The sequence below is a fragment of the Macaca nemestrina genome, chromosome 5, assembly GCF_043159975.1.
Source record: "Macaca nemestrina isolate mMacNem1 chromosome 5, mMacNem.hap1, whole genome shotgun sequence".
NCBI classification, from domain to species: Eukaryota; Metazoa; Chordata; class Mammalia; order Primates; family Cercopithecidae; genus Macaca; species Macaca nemestrina.
Window position 1 is genome coordinate 83,671,165 of NC_092129.1, and position 10,811 is coordinate 83,681,975.

Genomic DNA, 10,811 nt, shown 5'->3' on the forward strand with positions numbered 1-10,811 from the left:
ATGTATTATATACATATAAACACATATATGTATATATACTGCTTTTCATGTGGTATCTGCCTTTCATTGGAGCATTAAGACCATTTACATTTGGTTTAACTGTATTATCTTTTCTACTTGTTTTCTATTTGTTCCTCTTGTTTTTCATTTCCCTTTCTTCATTTTAAGCCTTCTTTTGGATAAATTATTTTTTATAATTTTATTTCATCTACTTTCTTTCTTATTCATGATATATATTCACTTTCTATTATGTTGTAACATATTGCCACAGTGACTTAAACATGAAAACAAAATATTATCGTAACAATTCTGTAGGTCAGAATTTTAACATGGGTCTCATTGGGCTAAGATCTAGATGTCAGCAGGGCTGTATTTCTTTCTGGAAGCTGTGGGACAGAATCTGTTTTCCTTCCTTTTCCACTTTGTAGTGGCTGCACACATTCCTTGGTACCTGGACCTTTTTCTCCAGCTGCTAAGTTGACAATAACAGGTTGTATGCTTCTAACATTACATTATTCAATCTTCTTTGCTGCTTTAAAGCTCACACATTTTTAACCTATCAGAGGCTATCTTAAAGTGATATTATGCCACTTAACATATAGAACACGAAGCTTAAAAATAGTATTTTACTATTGTTTCTTCCACACTTTATGCTATTTTGTCATATCTTTTACATATACCTATGGTAATACAGTCTTAGTATTTTTATTTAAAGAGTCAATATATTTTAAGGATATTTAAATAGTAAGACTCTCTTATGAATTTGTCTATGTAGCTACTATTTTCTGTACTCCACATTCCTTCGTGCAGATTCATCTTCTGCTTCAAGAATGTCCTTTAGTATTTATTTTTCTCTCTCTCTTTTTTTAAATAAATGATGTTGCTCCATCACCCAGGCTAGAGTATAGTAGTAGTACAGTCATAGCTCATTCTAACCTCAAACTCCTGGCCTCAAGCAATCCTCTTGCCTCAGCCTCCCAAAGTGTTGGGATTACAGACATGAGCCACTGCACCAAGCCCCTTTGACATTCCATATAATGTGAGCCTTTGGTGATGAATTATTTCAGGTTGTGTTATCTGAAGAAATATCTCTATTTTTACTCCTTTTTGAAATACATGTATTTTTTCTTGGCAGATAATTATAGCTTAACATTTCTTTCACTTTATGTTTTCCAGAATTTAAAATATTTTTCTCCCACGTTCTACATCATTTGCATTATTTTCTTCAAAAATTGTCCTGTCATCCTTATCTTTATTTACATTTACCTAATATGTATTATTTTCTCTATCATTTTAAAGTTATCTTTAATAGTGGTTTCAAAAAGTTCGATTATCATATGCCTTGGTGCAGTTTTCTTCATATTTCTTGGGCTTGGGTTTTGTTAAACTTTCTACACATCTAGGTTTTTAGCTTTAATCAAAATTGGAAATTTTGGGCTATTATTTAAATATATATTTTTTTCTTTTTTATTTGCTTCTGGTATTATATTTATACACGCATTAGTCCATGTAAAGTTTTCCACACTTAAGTGATGTTATTTTCACTTTTTGAAATTTGACCTTTTTTTTCCCTTTTTACTTTGGATATTTTTTATTGCTGTATATTTATTTAATATTCTGTAGTTTCAAATCTTCTATTAATACGCTCCTATGAATTTTCATTCTCATACATTGTAATTTTAATGTCTATAACTTAATATGAGTCTTTTTAAATATCTTCTATATCTCTGCCTTACTTTTTTTTACAGATGGAGGAGTCCAGTTATAATGATGGTTTTGGTGGTCTTGTCTGCTAATTCTGATATTAGCTGTGGTAGTTTCAATTGATTGATTATTCTCTCATTATGAATTATGCTTTCCTGCTTTTATGGATGACTAGTAATTTTAATTAGATGTTTGACATTGTAAATGTTACCGTATTCTGTGCTGGATATATTTGTGTTTCTATAAATTGACTTGCACTTTGTTCTTTATGTAGCTAACTCACTTGGAAGCAGCTTGACATGTTCAGGTCTTTCTCTTTAGGATTCATCAGATGAAACCAGAGCAGCCCTTATTCTAAGATAATTATTTCTTACTATTAAGGCAAAACCTTCCTGAGTGTTCCACTAAACACCCTAATAATTATTAGTTTTTACACTTTGGCTGGTGATAATAGGTACATTCTCAGTCTTGTGTGAGTCCAAGTCTCTATTCCTTTTGTGTTTTCTTTTTTACCTGGTTATGAATTATTTTCTCATGTGTTTGTACAATTCAGCAGACTTCTATTTACTCATGGTTAACCTTCTTCAGACCTCCAGCATTCTATAACTTTATAACTCTCTAGGACCTTGTTTTGAGAAGCACTTTCTCCTGTCTGGGACTCTATTTAGCTGCATTAATTTCTCTGGACTCTCAGCTATGTCTCTTCAACTAATGGATTCTAATACACTCTACTTGAATTTCTCTTCTCTGCATTGTAACTTTTAAAGGCCAAAAGACCCTTTTATTACAGGGCTCACATTGGATGTTTCCCTGTCTCAAGCATCACTGTCCCCTATTATTTGATATTCAATGTCTTGAAAAACCACAGTTTCAAATATGGTGTCATTTTTGTATGTGAAGTTGTATGTTTGAATAGAAATACCTATACACATAAATGACATGGTTTGGCTGTGTCCCCACCGAAATCTCATCTTGAATTGTAGTTTCCATATTCCCCACATGTTGAGGGAGGGAACTGGTGGAAGGTAATTGAATAATGGAGGTGGCTACCCCCATGCTGTTCTCATGATAGTGAGTTCTCATGAGGTCTGATGGTTTTGTAAGGGGTTTTTCCCTCTTTGCTGGGTATTTCTCTCTCCTGTCACCATGAGAAGAAGGATGTGTTTTCTTCTCCTTCTGCCATGATTGTATTTTTCCTGAGGCCTAACCAGCTATGTGGAATCGTGAGTCAATTAAACCTCTTTCTTTTATAAATTACCCAGCCTCAGCTATTTCTTCACAGCAGCATGAGAATGGGCTAATAAGTCATTAGTGTTATATCTTAAAATTCTTAGTTTGAATGTAAACAAGGCTTAGAAAAATACTTTCATTTTTTAATACTGGGAAGTTATTCTAGTCCCTGTTCTGTTCCAAATGTCATTGCAATACTTGTGTAAGTGCTTCTACTGGTTGTGCAGAGTATTCCCTGTATGTGATAATGACTTCAAGACCTCTAAAATTTCTTTCTACCAGTCAATTAACATTTACTTCAAAACACTTTAAACCTTCATCAGAAATTGCTATTTTTAAAAAAGTAAAAGTTTTCAATGTTTGCAAAGGCATTTTTAAGAAATATGATGCTTATAGTGACCTTTACTATTGGTTTGGTTACTGTGATACACACTCCTTTTTATATGCCTGCGGAAAGTGTACAAAAATTTTTGAAGATAATGCAGGCTGAGAGGGATTGTGGTTGTAGAAGCTAAATTAATCCTGAGTATTAATATTGTCATGATGAAGAACAAGGCCATAGACACTAGAGTAGAGAAAAACAGAAGACATAAGAAATGTTAATAAAAGCTGATGAGGCACACGAACACCTTAGTTTATAAAATTAAAATCATAGCGCAATATTAACTGGATCTCTATAGATAGAAAGAACTTAAGTAATTTATTTATACAGGCATAAGATCAAATACTTGTAGCATGGAATTTGTGCAGAGTTTGCATTGACATTGTGTTTAAGAGATCCTACTTATTTACTAAACAAGGAGAAAGAATCAGAAGAGAAACAATGAGACAATAAAGTATTGATTACACTAGAATAAAATAAACACAGCTATTGTTTTAAATTTTAAGGCTAACAATAATTTATCATTTTAAAAGTATTTGTATTTTAAATATAATCACAATCACTAGTAGAGACTTAGCTGAAAATCATAGGTAGACAATAACGTGGCAAATAACGTATTTTTTTCAGTCGAAAATATGTCACTTCTAGGGTACAGACATTAATAAAATGTAAAGCTAGTAGTACCTTAGACATGATGTCCCATTACATCTTCACACTCATCACTAGCTTATATAACACTTTCAAAATTTACTGTATCATGCAGAGTATAAAGTTCCTTGTTTTGATTTAGCTCTGGTAAAAATCTTAAATTGGCATTGCATTCAGTTCTAAAAAGGTTTTATGTTTTGAAAATATGTAATTCTAACTCAAAGAAATAGGGAAGCCAAAAGCTGCTTAGAAGATGCATGCAGAGATGAAAAGGCATCTAAAATTTGGAATAGGAAATGAATGATGGAAAAATTCTTTAAATTCAACATATCATTTGAATTTGAAGAACCTTCTCCTTGAGAACAGCAGTTTACATTTTCTTGCATTTAATTCTCTATTTCATAATTGTATTTTGTTGACTTTAGGAATGTTTCAGAATTCTGGTCACATATGTCCTCAGAATGAAAGGTGTGACAGAAAACATACAGCACTCATATTTTTGTGGCATTCAGATTTGAGAATATCTGACAAAAATAAATGGTTACTAGAGTTGGCATTCAAATGATTATGGAAAATTTTTGGTTAAAATGATAATGTATCACTTTTGTAGTTGAAAATATGTATCCAAATTCATAGTAATTTTTCCATTAAATTTTTGTGAGGAATGTAGTGGAGCACTTTGAAGGTAATAGTCTAAGCAGAATTTTCTAATGCAGGCCTAAAGAACAGAGTCTTTCACTCCCACACACAAGCACATACACACACACACACAGGCACAATCATAAAGCTAATAATACAGCAAATAAAGCAGCGCAAGTTATTAAGACTTCAAGAATTTATTTGATTGCTAAAGTTTAAAAGTTAGCTTTAAAATATATATATATATAAAAAATACTTTAGTAATTCTAAAAAGAAGAATTAAATTACTTCCAAGCTTAATGAATTTAGAATGTTATTTGTCCTTGAAAAATCCTATCTTATCCATGGTGTGAAAACTGCAAAGGTACAGGAGATTTTAAAGATTTCTGTCCAAGGAAGAGATTTCTCAAGCTTCTCTAAAACAACCACAAAAAAAAACAAAGCAAAACAAAACAAAAAACAAACAAAAAAAAACACTGAGATTCTGATATAAAGCCCAGGACATCCTATGGCTCATTTATGATTCTCTTCTCGTAACAAGCAGGACAAAAATCTTCCTTCAAGTATTTGATTAGATCCAGTACTTGCTCCATGTAGAATTGCTCAGTTACATAGGCTTGCTTTCTTAATTGGTTGAGGGGTATATTGCAGAGAATGGATGACCATGATAATCGTTTTAAAAATAAAGCAGCTCATTTTTCTTAATTTACCACACAATTAGAGTTTATTTTATTTCTTTTCTAAATGCAGTCAATTCAACAAATATTTATTAAAGTCCTAATTTAGATTAAATATAATATTAGGTGCTGTGGGGAACAAAAATAAACATCTGCTATCAAATGACTGCTGATCTGCTATGGGTATACAGACACACCTTTTAAAATGAAATGCAATACAAATAAAAATAGTCTTTCAATACATAAAAGTGTTAGGGGACTTCAAGAATGACAGGGATTGTTTCCAGTTGGGACAAATAAGAAAAACTTTAAGCAACTGGCATTTAGGATGGTTTTTAAAAGATATGTAGAGCTTCACTTTATAGGATAAATGATATATTCTTATATTAGACAGAGATTGCTGAAGTATAATGAGAATTCAAGGACTCAGAAACACATAAAATTCTTGATATGCAAAACTAATCTTACTTACAGATACAAGCTGACTGGTTGCGATGTAGATAATCAGTGTTATTAATATTTGTTCAAAGAATATGTCATCACTTATATTCAATCCCCAAATATACTCTTAGAGATTTTATTATTTGGAGCAAATGAAGAAAATCAAGTGCTTAGTGTAATAGTGTGAAATGACAATGTAGCAGAGCATAGATACAAATGATTGAAATTTGTAAGTAATAATCTTATAAATAATAAATAAGTAATAAATACTTCACTTATAAACACTTATATTTTACTTACAAATATAGTGAAGTAGTTAAAGACATGAGATAAATAACATAATTGCTCACAATCACAATCCCATATGTATTACATACTATTGATATTATCACGGGCAAGTTAATTATTTTTTCTGTGTCTGTTCTCTCAACTGTAATAACACTCATGTCAATGATTCATCCACTTAATAAATATGTGTTAATCACTTACTAGATATAGGTCTAGGCATGAGTGAACAAAATATCTAAAAGAAAATCTGTGTATGTGAAACTTACATTCTAGTGGGAGAATATATAAAATAAACAATAAATATAGTAAATAAATTATGTGTGTGAGAAGCTGTAAGTGCTATGGAAAATAAAATAATCTAAACAGATTTGGGAGTGTTGCAGGAAGTTGAGAGAGGTTTGAAATTTTGTTAGTATAATCTAGGTAGGCATTATTGAGAAAATAAAATTTCCTCTACAACCTGAATAATGTAAAGGAGTGCTGATATCAGAAATTCTCCAGTCAGAGGGAGCATTTCTGGCATGTTTAAAAATTAAGGAGATAGCTGGGACAGAGATAGTGAGGGAGGCATGAAGAGAAAAGGAAGTTGGAGGAGGTATCATACTCTTTAGGCCTTTATTGACTAATTTTAAATATTTGGCTTTTATTCTTAGAGAAATAGCTCCTGAAGACATAAAGAACTGCATGCTTTTGAACAGAGAATAATACAATTTGACATATATTTAATAAGATGACCCAGGCTCCGTACTAACAGTAAACTAGGTATTTGGGTAAATATATAACATTTCATATGAAAGGTAGCTTAAACTGGAGTGGAAGCAAGGGACCTAATGAATGGTGATTAGATTCTTGGAGTAGAGTCAATGGGATTTCTGATGGGTTGAAAAAAGTGTGAGAGAATAAGAGAAAAATAATGAGTCCAGGAACTGGGACCACAGGAAATTGTAGTGTTAATTTGGCTTTGAATTAGAGAATAAGTAAGTAGAGAAGATTTGAACAGGAAGTTCAGAAGTTTTCTTTGGCATATGTTGAGTTTGAAAATCATTTGAGGATCTTAAGCAGGAGATGTGACGTTAGATATAAGTGTTAGAATTCTGTGGAGAGTTTGTAATTCAGGTGGGAGGTACAAATATGAAAGTTGAGGGTTGAGAACTGTTGTTTAAAGCCATAAGGCATTAAATAATGAAGAATGAATTCATTAAATTAATAATGAGGGTGGTGAATAAATGTTCAGGGATTGAGTCTTAGGGGACTCTGATTGATACTGTTTGTCTCTGTGTCCCCACCCAAATCTCATCTTGAATTGTAAACCTCACGTGTTGCAGGGAGGGACCAGTAATCCCCACGTATTGGGGTGGGAAGTGATTGGATTATGGGGGTGGTTTCCTCCATGCAATTTTCCTTACAGTGAGTGAGTTCTCACAAGATCTAATGGTTTAATAAATGGTATTTTTTTTCTGCTCTCTTGCTTGCTCTCCTGTCATCTTGTAAAGAAGATGCCAGCTTCTCCTTCCACCATGATTGTAAGTTTCCTGGGGCATCCCCAGCCATGCAGAACTTTGAGTCAATTAAATCTTCTTTCTTTACGAATTACCTAGTCTTGGGCAGTTCTTTATAGCAGTGTGAAAACAGACTAATATACTGATGTTTGGAGAGTTTGAAGCAAAAGGAACTGAAAAGAAGGGACCAATTCCATAAAAATAAATAAATAAACAAACAAATAAATAAATAAATAAATAGGGAGAGTATAGAATCTCAGACCAGATGATAAAACCACAGCCAACTAGTGCTAAATTACTCTCATTTTTAAACGGGAGTGATAAACTGCAGCAAATGCTACTAAAAGCTAAAGTAAGATAAGGATTTAATTTTGACTATGGAATTTAATATGAGAGCCCTGGTGATTGTGATGAGTTATTTCAATACGGTAAAGGAAGCAAAATGTTGGAGTAATTTTAAGAGAAAAGGGACAAATGTAGTTGGAGACATGAAACATGAAAAATTATTTTCAGAAATTTGCTGTGAAGTGCAACAAATAAATGAGAAAATACCTAAAGAGTAAATAGGTTCAGGAGAAGGATTTTTAAATAAAAGCAGAAATAGAATATTTGTACATCCTTATCTTACTTTAGCTTTCAGTAGCATTTGCTGCAGTTTATCACTCCCATTTGATATTTGTACATTGATGAAAATAATTCTTACACAGGGAGGCAATGAGGATCGTGGTGGGTGGGGAAAGGAACATTGTAACCATATCTTTGAGTAAGAGATAGTGGAAATTAATACACACAGAAGGGGCTATTGTAAACAAGTGCACAAATAGTTAATAACAAAACAAGTAGCAGTGAATAGAAGTATAAAGCAAGAGCATTTGCTGAGACTAAGGATACAAAATACAGTGTCAGGAAGGTTATATAGAATACCTCCATAGAAAAATGTAAAAGAGGACTTGGGAAACAGTATGATTTTCCAGCCACATTAAATGCCATCTTGAAGTTTATTGTCATGAATTTAAAATGAGAACAGCATACATAGTATATTTATTTTTCTAGCCTCAATCAGTTGCATACATGTAGAATAGATGGAAAATGTATTTTAATTAGAATTTTAATTTTGACTAGTTTGTGAAAGTAAAAGAGACCCAAGAGAACTATATATATACACACATATATGTATATATGTAGTGTGTAAATATATAGTGTGTGTATATATATACAGTGTGTGTATATATGTGTATACACTATATGTGCATACATCTGTATATATGCAGGTGTGTATATATACATATATACACACATACATAGATGTAAATGTTTGATGATATAATTTAAGCTGAGTAAAATAGAAAGGATGTTGGGGGCATGGGAGAAAGTGACAACATAGTAGGATAAGTTACTTTTTATTTATTTCAGCCCTTGTATGTTTCACAACCTTTAAACAGACTATTTGAATTTTTAAAAATTTCTTAGAAAAAAACTAGTTTTATAATTATTTCATTAAAAAGACATAATTTTCTTTATTTCACAAATTAGAATATAAACAAAAGAGTAAGAAACATGCCAAAGCCCACGCTAGTATTTAGTAAAGCCAAGAATAAAATGCAAGTCATTTTTATACAAAGCCAATTTTTTTTCTACTTTATCAAATTGCCTGTTTCATTGTAACTCATGATTTTCAAGATACAGCATGATTCTCAAAATAACAAATAACAAAATACACAAAATTAGTATGTGGAATAAAAACTCTAAGCTATTTTTCTTACAGTATGGATGCATAGATAAGAATAATCTATGAATAATAATAATGTTTAGCATTTATGTATCCTTTAATAGCTTATGGAATAGTTTAAGAGACATTCCTCACAAGGTGCATTGGCTCACATCTGTAAACCCAGAGCTTTAGGGGACCAAGGTTGAAGGTTTGCTTGAAGCCAGGAATTTGAAAGCACTGGGCAGCATGGCAAGACACTGTCTCTACCAAAAGAAAGAAAAGAAAAGGAAAAGAAAAGAAAAGAAGAGAAAAGAGAGAGAGAAAGAAAGAGAAAGAAAGAAAGAAAGAAAGAAAGAGAGAGAGAGAGAGAAAGAAAGAAAGAAAGAAAGAAAGAAAGAAAGAAAGAAAGAAAGAAAGAAAGAAAGAAAGAAGGAAAGAGAGAGAGAGAGAAAGAAGGAAAGAGAGAGAGATAGAGAAAGAAAGAAAGAAAGAAAGAAAGAAAGAAAGAAAGAAAGAAAGAAAGAAAGAAAGAAAGAAAGGAAGGAAGGAAGGAAGGAAGGAAGGAAGGAAGGAAGGAAGGAAGGAAGGAAGGAAGGAAGGAAGGAAAGGAGGGAGGGAAGGAGGGAGGGAGGGAAGGAAGGAAGGAAGGAAGGAAGGAAGGAAGGAAGGAAGGAAGGAAGGAAGGAAGGAAGGAAGGAAGGAAGGAAGGAGAAAGAAAGAAAAGAAAAAACGGCTGGGAGTGGTGATCTTTCTCTGTAGTCCTACTACTCAGGAGGCTGAAGCAGAAGGCCCAGTATATTTGAAGCCAGGAATTCAAGACTAGCATGTGTAACACAGCAAGACCACATCTCTACAAAAAGTTTAAAACAATTAGCTGGGCAGGGTGGCACATGACTTTAGTCCCTGCTACTCAGGTGGCTGAAATAGAAGGATCACTTGAGCCCAGGTATTCAAGGCTGCAGTGAACTATGATCACTCCACTGCAATCCAGCCTGAGCAACACAATAAAACCTTGTCTCAAAAGCATCTATCTATCTATCTATCTATCTATCTATCTATCTATCTATCTATCTATCTATATGTATATGTGTGTGTATATATATGTGTGTGTGTGTGTGTGTATATCAACAGTAAATTCTGAAATTGATATAACTGTACCATAAAGACAGGTAAATAATACCCATTAGCCATTTATAAGTGACTTTTATATAGGGAAAAGCACAATTTCCAAAAAGTGTTTAAATGATTAAACACTTTAAAATTAGATTTTGTGTTTTTATGTCTTTAAAGTAGTGTTTCCCTAAGATTAAAAAATAATTTTTATGATTGTCAATTTGTCAATGTACCTCTTTACATAAATTATAAACCACACAACTTCGATTGACTTAGGCAGGAAAAAAAAATATGATGTAACTTTACTTACTTCTATCACTACACAAATTAAGGAAAGATTTGTCTATTTTCATGCTATCTATATTAACAACCATATACTAAGCATAACACAATAATAAATATTTATTCCTATAACTATCATTAATGCTAAACCAATAATACACATCCACATCTGTTAGTGTTACACACTCCTCAAGGGC